Here is a 13880-nt window from a genome sequence, read left to right as displayed (position 1 = left end):
ATACCGTTATAAACTTTAGTCATTATTTTCTTTGCATTGGTTGGATCTCTGTAATAAGTCACAGATGTTTTCAAAGACATCTGCATTGTGGAAAACTTCATCAAATGTATCCTTGACATTTCAGTGGCGGTAAAAGGATACGTACTAATATGAAAGCTTATTACACGTTGCATTTCAACTTGAGACAGTGTTGATTCTTTCCTATATGTGGATAATTCAGAAAGTTACATTTGACAGTAAAAATTATATTTTAAGGTAGCCCATTACTGGAAAGAAGTACTTCTCTGTAAGTGTGGTAAGAGTACACTACCTTTCTACAGTGCTTCCCTAAAGATCTGATATGAGTTCACAGACTGTTTCTACCATGTGTATATATACTTGCTTCCCCCTTCAGCCTCACTTCTTAAATATTTGAAAACTACATATCAGATCATTTTGCTATTCCCATGTCAAAATATCAATTTCATTTGCTACAGGTTAGACAGATGAAATGTGTGGGTCCCAAGACTAGAGAAAAATCCCACTGTAGGCAAAAAAAACTTTACAATAAATTGAAAAATATAACCCAAAACCTTCGGTCTGTCTTAACAGTCAGTCAGCAATGTTAAATCCATTCTTAGCATTCCAGATTGTCAAAGTCGAAAGAGCTTTTAAAAATAATCTAATCCATATGATTTCACTGATATGTGGTATATAAAACTGAAAACAACAAAAAAACAAGACAAACAAATAAAGAAACAAAAACTCGTAGACACAGACAATAGTTTAGTAGTTACCAGAGGGTAAAGGGGGAGAGGAGTGGTAGATGAGGGTAAAAGGGGTGAAATATATAGTGATGGAAGGAGAACTGCCTCTGGGTGGTGAACACACAATATGATCTATAGTTGATGTGTTACAGAATTGTACACCTGAAACCTATGTAATTTTACTAACCATTGTCACCCCAATAAACTTTAATTAAAAAGAAAAAACTAAAAGGTAAAATTTAAAAAAAAAAAATCTAATCCAAAGGCCTCCTTTAACATAGAAGTGACTTGTACAAGAGCCTATGACTAGATCCTATAACTAATTCCCAGAAGAGGACAAACTCAAATCCTACAGCCCCAGGATCCTTTCTATTTCATTATAACACTGTTCCCATTTTCCATATTCTTCTTGCCACAGTAAAATTCATTCATTTCTTTAAAAAGCATTTACTGCAATGAGACATCACTTCACTTCTGTTAGTATGACTATTCTAAATATATATATTAGTGAGGATGTGGAATAAAGGGAATTCTTGTGCACTATTGGTGGGCATGTAAACTGGTGCAACCACTCTGAAAAATAGTATGGAAGTTCCTCAACAAATTACAAATAGAACTACTATATGACCCAGCAATCCCATTTCTGGGTATTTATCCAAAAAAATTAAAATCAGGAGCTCAAACAGATATCTATCTGCACTTCCATGTTCATTGCAGCATTATTCATGATAGCCAAGGCATGGAAGCAACATAAATGTCTATCAAGGGGTGACTGGGTAAAGAAAATGTGGTATATATGTATAATGGAATATTATTCAGCCTTACAAAGGAAGGAAATCCTGCCATTTGCAACAACATGGATAAAGCTGGAGGACATTATGCTAAGTGAAATAAGTGAGACACAAAAGGACAAATACTATATACATGATACCACTTATACGAGGAATCTAAAGCAGTCAAACTCATAGAAACAGAATAGAACAGTGGTTTCTAGGTGGTGGAGGGAGTGGGTAATGGGGTAGTATTAGTCGAAGAGTACCAAGTTTCAGTTATGCAAGATGAGTAAGTCCTAGAGATTTACTGTACAACATAGAGCCTGTAGTTAACAATTCTGTATTGTGTACTTAAAAAATTATTTAGAGTAGGTCTTATGTTGAGTTCTTATAACAAATAATAATAATAATAATAATAATAATAATAATTAAGAGGGTGGGAGGAATGTTTAATGGGGGATGGATATGTTTATGGCATAGATTGTGGTGATGGTTTCAAGGATGTATAGTTATCTTCAAACTCATCAAGTTGTATTCATTAAATATGTACAGCTGTCTGTCCATCATACCTCAATAAAATGGTTTAAAAATGACAACATTTACTGAGCACCTACGATGGGGCAAACATTCCTAGATGCTGCAGATATGTAAAATTGATGAGAAGTCACAGTCTCAAGAAAGAAAGTCACAAAACTAATGTGATAATCTTTATAAAACAGAATGTGCTTGGTGTTGAGGAAACATAAATGAAGGGATAACCCACTCTTACTGGATTCATGGGTATGTAGGTTTCCAAAGAGTGACTCAATCAATTTAACTATAAAGAAATGTCTAAGAGAAAGATAAGTACCATATGATCTCACTTATTTGCGGATTCTAAAGAAAAGAATAAGTGAATGAACTAATCAGAAACAGTTTTGGAGACAAAGAGGAAAATCTGAGGGTTGCTAGATGGGCGGGAGGGGTGGGGGGTGGGGGGGAGGGTGAGGGGATTGGAGGGCAGTCGGTGACCACAGGATGGCCACGGGTTTGAAAATTAATCTGGGGAACGTAATTTGGTGGTTACCAGAGGGTAAGGGGGTTGGGGGGTGGGGGATGAGGGTGAGGGGGATCAAATGTATGGTGATGGAAGGGGAGCTGACTCTGGGTGGTGAACACACAGTGTGATTTATGGATGATGTGATACAGAATTGCACACCTGAAATCTATGTAATTTTACTAACAATTGTCACCCCAATAAATTAAAAAATAAATAAATAAAATTAAATTAAAAAAAAAGAAATGTCTAATCACTATGCTGCACACTTGAAATTAATATAAAATAATATTGAATGTCAACTGTAATTGAAAATTTTTTAAAAGGGGGGAAGGGTGAAAGGGAATAAGAGATTCAAATTTCCAGATAGAAAACAAGTTATGGGGATATAATGTATAGCATAGGGAATGTAGTCAATAATATTTGATAGTGTGGTACAGCGTCAGATGGTTGCTGGACTTACCATGGTGATCACTTCTTCAAGTATATAAATGTTGAATAACTATGGTGTATCACTGAAACTAACACAATATTGTATGTTAGCTATATTATTAATAAAAATATTTTTTCTTTCTTTTATTAAATTAAAATTTATTGGTACAGCCACTATGGAAAGCACGGTGGAGGTCCCTCAAAAGTTAAGAATAGAATTACTCTATGACCCAGCAATCCCTCTCCTGGGTATCTACCCAAAATATCTGAAAACATTTATCCATAAAGATATATGTGCTCTGATGTTCATTGAAGATTTATTTATGATGGCCAAGACATAAAAATCTTAAAAAAAAAAAAGAATGAATTGGTTTCTTTGGTTTACTCAGTGCCTGCATGATCAGAGCAGTTCCTACACTTAGTAATCTTCATACATTCAATCTGTATTTACTGAGTATATACAGTTTATATACAAAATGATGGAATATAAGCCACAGACTTTACATAGCCTTTACATTTCAGCAGCTTGGAACTGTAAAGAAGATAGATTTCAATGCACCTTAACACAGCCTGTAAGAAACAGCCAAATAAAGTAGGGCATGAAGGAGAAGAGAAGGTGGGTTGGAATTAAGTAAAGTGTTATAAATAAGAATGTTTCCTGAACAAAAAAGAGCACAATAGAAATTCCCTGAATTGAAGAAATATAACAGGAGATTATATTATGAATGTAAATATATTATTTAAAGAAAATTTGAGATTGGTGTAATTGAATGAAAGAGAAAATAAGAAACCCCTGTAGACCCACTATCCAAAGATAAGCATTAACATTTTGGTATTCAGTTGTTTTCAGAGTTTTGTTAAGTATACACAAACACAAATTTTTACTCTACAGAAATTGCATTCATATTGTAGATATTATTTTGCAATCCAAAGATTATACTTGATATTATAGTGTTGGCGGTTTTTACTCCAGTTAATTATCTTCTAAACTGTGATTTTATAGTAGTGTACATTATATAAATAATTTCTTAAATTAATGTATTAAATTAGTTCTCTCTGTTGTTCATTAAGGTTCTAGCATTTCGCTAGAAATAAGTAGCACCATAATGAACACACTTGTACATAAATCTTGGTTTGAATCTTTGATTTCTTCAGATCCCTGGAACTTCAATCATTAGGCCACACTTTAAGCTTTTGATACACAGAAACCAATTACCTCCCAGAAAAGGATAGCTGTTTTAATCCTATAAACTCTAGGTAATAGAGTTACCACTTTAAAAAAAAATCATTTCAGAAGCACAAATTAGATATTGTGATAGTTTATGCTCCTTTGGTTTATAATTAAGTTTAATAATATATGATTATCTAATTGTATTTTTTCCATTGAGTAGTTTATTAATGTCCTAAAACCAATAAGCAATTTTTATAAGTAGTACTTGTTTTTCTTTTCTTTTTATCCCCCGGAATCAAAAAACCCGTATACATTAAGGTAGCTAAAACTGTTGCAAATATTTTTTACCTGTCTTTTCCTGTTAAAAATGTTTATGGTACTTCATGATATAGGATGTAGAGTTCTTTTTTTATCCCCCTCCCTATTTTCAAACAATTGTCTCAGAACAGCTTATGGGATGGTAGACCCTTTTCTCACTAAATATTCTCATGAAAAATTTTGTTTTAATTAAAGTTTATTGGGGTGACAATTGTTAATAAATTTACATAGATTTCAGGTGTACAATTCTGTAATACATTATCTATAGTTCACATTGTGTGTTCATCACCCAGAGTCAGTTCTCCTTCCATCACCATCTATTAAAACCTGTTTAGTAGAAGAGAGTAAATGGAGTCTAATATATGGTGATGGAAAGAGAACTGACTCTGGGTGGTGAACACACTGAAAACTTTTAATGTGTCACATACTAAAATATTTTGTGTACTTGGTTTGTGGCTGAACTTTTTATTTTACTTCACTTAACTGATTATTCTTGCATTCATTTCACTGGTAAATTATTGTGATTTGAAAATGTTATAATATTACTAGTGTGAACTTTACCATCCATCCATATAAGTGTCTTTTTCTCAAAATTATCTTGGCCATTTATTCATTTACTTATTCTACAAACACTTATTCAGCTCTATTTGCTACGCTGTTTCAGGCTCGTTGCTAATTTGTTCTTTTTATGACATAATAGCATGTATTATTTTATTATCAAATAGTTTTTTCACTGGAGACATTTTAGAAAATTCAAAACTATACTAATTAGAAAATAAAAATACCTACAATATAATTACTAGTCTTAATGTTTTGGACTATCAACTTAAGAGTGATAACTATTCACAAGTGGATAGTTGTTTAAAACGTGTACTTAATATATAGATCTCTTTAATTTTCATTTTAAATATGCCATAAACATTTTCCAATATAACTAAATACTTTTTACAACAGCATTTTAATGACTTAGTTGTTTTCCTTAGTATGGATAATCTATTTACACATATTAGATATTTTCAGATTTTACTATTATAAAGTATGCCATAATTAATATCCTCATTCATATGTCAGATATCTGAGTATTTCTTTAATATATATTTCTGGAAGTAGCTGGTCTATTTGAACTTTTTAGAGGAAATTTAAAACAGCTTTGTTAAGTTTGTAAATATCTCATTTATATTTTCATTAAAATTGCATTTTAAGTTTATGAATTATTTTTAGTCCAGTTGACATCTTTGAATATTGAACTTTCTCTGCTCTGATATAAAATTCTCCATTTGTTCACTTATTCTTGATTTAAATATTTAAAATTTTTAATAGGTCTTTTATTGATAGACATTTTACTTGGTTTTTAATATTTTGTGTTGCTATTGCAAATGGCATCTGTGTTTGGCAATATCAGGTTGTAAGACATGGTTCTACATTCAGAATGCCTTCTGTTTTTACTTCCATTTCCACTTTTCACAGCATTTCCAATCAGGCCTATGTAATGAGAATAGTGTCTAGATGGAATGGCAAAACAACTTTTCCAGTGCACTACAGCTGTGACTCAGCTCCTCCATCTCAGCTTCTCTGCCTGAATCTCCCTCCCCCTCTCTAATTGCCCTCGGCTTCCCCTCTCTCATTCAAAGCAACTACTGCCTTTTGACTGATACTAATTCCCTTCTCCCTGTTGTGTGTCTCAGCTTCTGAGATGTTCTAGTGATTGTGTCCCTTGGTGTGTTCACATTAATAAATAGGATCTGGTTGGTTCAGAGATAATGAATAAAGATCACCTCATTTGGGCAGGCCAGATGCTCTTGGTTGCCTTATGAATGACTGCTTTTGGGTCAGGAGCCAATCTTTGATCAAATTTCCTTTAGAGAGGGAAATGAAAGCATGTAGTATAAAATAAGACAAACTATACTTTGCATGCTTGCTAAGGAAGTTGGTTATAGATACAGCGGGTACACAGGCTGTGTTGTTAATAAAATATCTCGTTTTATTATTTTTTAATTAAAAATTGTATTTACTTAGAAGCATTCAGAATGTCAAGAAAATAGCTGCAATTATTTTTTACAATTACAGAGTGGTATTCACTTAACAGAACAACAATTATGTTGTATAAGCTGCATCAGAGACAACTGAAGATGAAAAAAACTACCATCCCTCCACTAAAAAAAACTATTAAAAATGATAAATGAATTTAGTAAAGTAGCAGGATACAAAATTAACATTCAGAAATCAGGTACATCAGAAAGAGAAATTAAGAAAACAATTCCATTTATAATTGCTTCAAAAACATAAAATATGTAAGAATAAATTTAACTAAGGGAGAAAAAGACTTGTACTCAGAAAATTATGAGACATTGTAGAGAGAAACTGAAGAAGACACACAAAATGGAAGCATATACCATGCTCATGTATAGGAAGAATTAATATAGTTAAAATGTCCATATTACCCAAAGCAATCTATAGATTCAATGCAATCCCTATCAAAATACCAATGGCATTTTTCACAGAACTAGAACAAATAATCCTAAAATTTATATGGAACCATAAAGGACCCCAAATAGCCACAGCAACCTTGAGAAAGAAGAACAAAGTTGGAGGTATCATGCCACCTGATATCAAACTATAGTACAAGGCTGTAGTAATCAAAACAGCATGGTATTGGCATAAAAACAGACACATAGATAAACGGAACCAAATAGAGAGCCCAGAAATAAATAGAACGAAATAGAGAGCCCTATATGGTCATTTAATCTATGACAAAGGAAGCAAGAATATACATTGGGGTAAAGACAGTCTATTCACTAAATGGTGGTAGGAAACCTGGAGAGATACGTGCAAAAAAATTAAACTGGACCCCTTCTTACTCCATATACAAGAATAAACACAAAATGGATTAAAAACTTAAATGTAAGACCCAAAACCATAAAACTCCTAGAGGAAAACATAGGCAGCAAACTCTGAGACATTAACCTTAGTAATATTTTTATTGATGTATCTTTTTGGGCAAGGGAAACAAAAGGAACAATAAACAAATGTGACTATATAAGACTAAAAAGCTTTTGCACAGCAAAGGAAACCATCAACAAAAGGAAAAGACATCCTACTGAATGGGAGAAGATATTTGCCGATGATATATCTGATAAGGGGTTAATATCTAAAATTTATTTAAAAAAACACTCACACAACTCAATACCAAAAAACCAAACAATCCAGTTAGCAAATGGGCAGAGGACCTGAATACGCAATTCTCCAAATAGTACATACAGATGGCCAATAGACATCTGAAAAGATGCTCAACGTCACTAATCATCAGAGAAAAATGCAAATAAAAACCACAATGAGATATCACCTCACACCTGTCAGAATGGCTATCATCAGTAAATCAACAAACAATAAGTGTTGTCAAGGATGTGGAGAAAAGGGAACTTTTGTGCACTGTTGGTGGGATTGCAGATTGGTGCAGCCACTATGGAAAACAGTATGGTGGTACCTCAAAAAAATTAAAAATAGAACAACCTTATGATCCAGCGATTCCACTTTTGGATATTTATGCAAAGAAATGCAAAACACTCATTCAAAAGGATATATGCACCCCTATGCTCACTGCAGCAGTATTTATAATAGCCAAGATATGGAAGCAACCAAAATGCCCATCTATAGACGACTGGATCAGGAAATTGTGGTGCATACCCATATATACAATGGAATATTACTCTGCCATAAAAAAGAATGAAATCTTACCATTTGCAACAACATGGATGGACCTAGATGGTACCATGCTGAGTGAGTGAAAGTCAGACAGAGAAAAAAAATACCATATGTTCTCACTCATTTGTTGAATCTAAAAAACAAAATAAATGAACAAACAAAACAGCAACAGACCATAGATACAGGGAAAAAACTGATGGTTACTAGATGGGGGGTTGTGAGGCTGGGTGAGAAAGGTAAAAGGATTAAGAAGCACAAATATGTATTTACAAAATAGTCATGGGGATGTAAAGTACAGTATGGGGAATATAGTCAATACTGTAAAAACTATGTATAGTGTCAGATGAGTACTAGACTTATCAGTGGGATCACTTCATAAATTACATAAATGTCTAACCAGTACACTGTTAACCTGAAACTTATATAAAATAATATTGACTGTCAACTATAATTGAAAAAATGTATTATCGTGAGGATGTAAAGTACAGCATAGGGAATATTGTCAATAATACTGTAGTAACTATGTACAGTGTCAGATAGGTAATAGACTTATTGGGATTATCACTTCATAAGGTATATAAATGTCTAATCACTATGTTGTTTTGTACACCTGAAGCAAACATAATATTGTCTGTCAATGGTAATTGAAAAATAAATTTTTAAAAATTAAAAGAAAACCACCATCCCCATACATAACTAATTTGCACTGTGCACCAACAAGGACCTGCTTTAAATTTCCATGCCAATTTACAACCCCCATATTGTACCAGGCAAGGTTAGTGGCTATTAAAAATATAACCAGGACAGGGCTATCTAAAGACACATTTGGTATTGTGTTAGCTATACATAAAAAGACACTATTCAGTTTAAAAACAAATCTTACACAGGCTTACATTTATATTTTTTTCTTTAAAAGAAGCTAGTTGTATATGGGGGCAGGGGTGTTAAATGCTTTATATACAAGAAAAAACCTGCCCTAAAACCACCTTATTCATCTTCTTCTTCATCTTCATCTTCCTCCTCCTCATCCTCTTCATCTTCCTTGTCTTCCTCCTCTTCCTTCTTTTACTTGCTTTTTTTAGTCTTGATAACTCCCCTTTTTTGCAGCATCAGGCTTTCCTATAGCTAGTAGTATGCAGCAATATCCTTTTCGTGGTGTTCCTTCAGCTTAGCAGCCTTCTCACCAGGCTGCGTGTCATCTGCAGCCGTGTTATTCCACATCGTTCCCAGCTCCTTTGCAACATCACCAACGGATAGGCTGGGATGCTCTCTTTTGACTTGGGGGCAATACTCAGAACAAAACAAGAAAAAGGCCGAAGGAGGCCTCTTGGGTGCACTGGGATCCTTGAACTTCTTTTTTGTCTCCCCTTTAGGAGGGATGTGAGTTGTCATTTCTCTTTCATAACGGGCCTTGTCTGCCTTTGCCATGTCTTCAGATTTTCCTTTCTCTTTAGCAGACGTGGTCTTCCCCCTCTCTGAGCACTTCTTAGAAAACTCTGAGAGGTTGACTGAAGCATCTGGGTGCTTCTTCGTGTGCTTCTCCCAGCAGGTTTGCACAAAAAATGTGATGCCTCTCGGCTTCTTAGGGTCTTTTTTTGCCCATGTTTAATTATTTTTCCTCAGAGAGCACAGAGTGGCCCAGTGCCCCTCTGGCTGTCACTTGCCATGGTCTCTATGGATCTCAACGTCTTCAAATTTTTTTTTTTTTTTAAGGAGGGCGCAGCTCACAGGGGCTCAGGCAGGGATCAAACTGGCAACCCTGGTGTTATCAGCACCAGGCTCTAACCAACTGAGCTAACCGGCCATCCCTTTTCTTCAAACTTTGATCCCCCCTCACCTTTCTACTATCTTCACCTAATTTCTTTCCCTTAATGTTTAACATTGAAAAAAACATTCCAGAAGAAAATTGCAATACTCATACAATAGGGATAGAAGACATCCTTATCTTGTTTCTCACTTTAGTGAGATTGCCTCTGTGTTCAATGTTTAATATGGTGTTAGCTCCTGGTTTGAGACATATACACTTTATGATGCTGTGGTCATACCTTTTATTCCTAATTTACAAAGAGTTATTATTAAAAACATGTTGAATTTTATCACATGTTTTTTGGCATATAATAGCTTGATCATTTGTATTTTTTCCACTAATTGGTATGATAAATTACATTCTATTTTGTCTGACTCTATGGTTAATTTTTGCTAACATTTGCATGTTAGAGATTTGCCAACTCCTCTAATCTTTCTGACTTTATTGTTTTCCTTTTCATTCTGTAGAAAATACACAGTTGTATTTTTTTAACCAATGTATTTTTTCAATAGAGGAGAGTTTGATCTTATCTTTCTCTTCTTGTTTCATACATTATGACTTTCAAGTTTACTTTCATTTGATTTTGCCAAGTGCAGTAGGTTTCCTGATTATTTCTCCCCTCTTATAGGAGGATTATACATCCCTACGCATTGCCATGAGATTTTCAGAAATGCCCTGTGAGAAAGGTGAATGTCCCTTCCCAATCGATGTAAGGTTTGGTTACATGACTTGATTTGGACAAAATAATCCCAAAGGACTGGTTGGTTATGCATTATAACTGAGCTGAAGCAGAAAGAAAGACTTTGTGTGTCACAGTCCTTTGTTTTTCCTTCTGAAATGTGACATACATGTTTTATATCATGGCTAATACTTCATAGAAAATCCTAAAATGAAGAAGACACATGAAGCAGAGCCTCAGCCACCACAGCCAAAGTGTAACACAAGTGAAGAGTAAATATTTGCTGGTGTAAGACACTGGAAATTAGGGATTGGTTTTTACCATAGCAAAACCTAATGAAACACCAAGAACCGGTCTGTTAAAAAAGTCTGTGTGGTTAGCCAGTTTTCCTAGATGGCTTCTAATTTAACCAGATAAATTAAACTAAACTAACTATTTATTATATTATTTTCCGACCCATTCATGAACCAGCCTAGTTGAGCAGAGGCACTTAAACAACGACCCAAGGCCTATTTGTTAAGAGTGCAGGACAAGGAAGAAAGAGACCCAAGTGGCTAATTTCCCTTAATCTTGTCACTGAGCAGAATACTTTCAACATCTGGATGTCCTTCCTTTAGATACATATAGTACACAAGGGATATGTATTATGTTAGTGATGCATCTCAAGCCATGATTTGCTACAGTCAATTTCTCGGTTGCTTGTTAAATAACAAGAATGACATAGGTGTCAAGTTCTAAATTAAAGCATCAGCCGAAAATATATGAGCTGAACTAAAGTAGTACAGAGGTTTTTACAATCAAAAGGAGGTTTTTCTTGTCCTATTACCTTATTTATTAATAAATCAGACCTAGATAAGCAGGATTACAATTGTTACTGGCTCTGTTGTTTTAGTTTACATAGGGAATTGAAGTTTATACTTGGAGATGAAAATATTTTCATCACCAGGTGTCACCAACCATTAAAAGTTTGCTTTGATTCCAATTCATACATAACACTACATTCTAGATGAAAACATTATACCTAAAATGAAGTGCAGTAAATATTATTTTGATCTCTTTTCCAATGTGTGAAAAATCATATATTTTAGAAAACTTTCCAAACACTTACATTGTTTTCATTTTTTTCTAAAAATCCAAGTCTTTGTTTTCCTAGGAAAAGTTTTCTCTTATTACATCTTATGTTACTGTGTCTGTTCCACTTTTTCTGATGTGATCTTCAGATACATGATTATGTTTGCTGCTAGATCTCTATTCTCTGGCCTCCACATTTATAATTTCTCATAATTTTATCTCTTTATATTCCCTCTCTACCTAATGAAAAATTCTTCTCAAGTTGTCTTCCACCTTAATGATTTTGCAGTGTCAGTTGTCCTCATTACTGTTTCCAATACAGGTGTTTAATATGCTAAATAGTTTTCATTTGTTTATTAAGCTTTATATCTAACATTCTTTTAATTTCCACTTTACTTCCTTTTTTTCTTACCATATCTGATATCTTATCTCTTATTTCTTGTAGTCATATTTTCTTTTTTTTTTAATTAAAGTTTACTGGGGTGACAGTCGTTAGTAAAGTTACATAGATTTCAGGTGCACAATTCTGTAATACATTATCTATATCTCACATTATGTGTTCACCACCCAGAATCAGTTCTCTTTCCATCACCATATATTAGACCCTGTTTACCCTTTTCTAGAGCCCCCCTTACTCTCTGATAACCCCTAAACTATTGTCTATGTCTATGAGTTTTTGTTTCTTCATTTTTTGTCTTGTTCTTTTGTTGTTTTCAGTTTTATATACCATACATCAGTGAAATCATATGGTTCTCTACTTTTTCTGTCTGACTTATTTCACTTAGCATTATAATCTCAAGATCCATCCATGTTGTCACAAATGGTCCTGTTTCATCTTTTCTTACTGCCGAATGGTATTCCATTGTGTATATATACCATAACTTCTTTATCCATTCATCTATTGAAGGACATTTTGGTTGTTTCCATGTCTTGGACACCGTAAATAAAGCTGCAATGAACATTCATATTTTCTTAAACAGTACTGTGAACACATATCTATGCTATCCAATTTTTACTTCTACTTTTTGTAATCAAAGCTTTCAAAATTACACTCTTCCGTGGCATCTTCTCATGTGTTGTCTCTTTCCTTTAATTCAGTGTTCGACTTTTCCTGGTCTCTCTCCATATAATTCCAGTTGGCTCTCCCTGTCCTGGGAGAGGATTCCTCCTGTATCACCTCTTCGACCCCTGGAGGCCATCAGATTGCCCTACATGCAATTAGAACACAGGTAGCCTGTTACAAGAAGGGCAGGTGATATACATTTCAGTGATTTGGCAGCCAAAGAAAAGTAAGAAGAAAGTGAGAGTTGTGAGGAATGTTATCCCTGTATATATTCTACTCTGGGTGTTATGATTTTATGAGAGCCTCCTGCTTTCTATAGTAAATATCCCTGCCCTTTGCCAAAGAACTGATATGGTCGCCCCTAGACCCCTCCCTGATGCTTCTTTCACTGGGTGACTTCCAGGATTTGATTATGAACATTTTTATTGTTACTGAACGCAGTAGCGACAATCATTTCCTGTGGTCACCCTCACCTTCACACCCTATCCTTCATTATTAAAAAGCAGTCATGAATTTCTGCCAGATCCCTTCTACTTACTTTTGTCAACTGCCCTCCTAGGAAAATTCACTTTGAGCAAACATTCCCTAGATGCCAGCCTCAGTATAGCTGAGAGAAAAAACATGGCATCATATTTCCCTTAACCCCAATGTTTCTTCCAAAATCCAGTTAAATTTTTCAAGAGAATGGAAGAATGACGTTTTCTGCATGGTACAAGAAGGCATTTCATTGATGAAGAATTTACTTTCATTTTTGGAATCAGAAACCAGTTGGCCAGGAATTTTTCTACCATGTTTCCCCGAAAATAAGACTGGGTCTTAAATTAATTTTTGCTCCAAAAGACATATTAGGGTTTATGTTCAGGGGATGTCATCCTGAAAAATCATGCTAGGGCTTGTTTTCCAATTAGGTCTTATTTTGGGGGGAACATGGTAAGTTTACCTAACCTTATTTTCAACTGTCACTTCAAATTTTTTTCACATCGCTAATCTTAACACCTCACCATGCTCCTCTTCAATTTCAGGAGTTAAATTTACCTCTTTCTTCACAGTAAACATAACAGTTAAGATGGGAACCCATTCAC

General features: G+C 34.3%; 1 pseudogene; it reads right to left on the bottom strand.

Moving 5' to 3' along the window:
* Window positions 1–9165: 9165 nt before the first annotated feature.
* LOC117026654 (high mobility group protein B1-like) lies at window positions 9166–9771 on the bottom strand (annotated as a pseudogene).
* Window positions 9772–13880: the final 4109 nt, after the last annotated feature.

Source organism: Rhinolophus ferrumequinum, chromosome X, assembly GCF_004115265.2.
Source record: "Rhinolophus ferrumequinum isolate MPI-CBG mRhiFer1 chromosome X, mRhiFer1_v1.p, whole genome shotgun sequence".
NCBI classification, from domain to species: domain Eukaryota; kingdom Metazoa; phylum Chordata; class Mammalia; order Chiroptera; family Rhinolophidae; genus Rhinolophus; species Rhinolophus ferrumequinum.
Note: the sequence above shows the minus strand (reverse complement) of the source record. Positions and strands in the feature narration are given on the sequence as shown.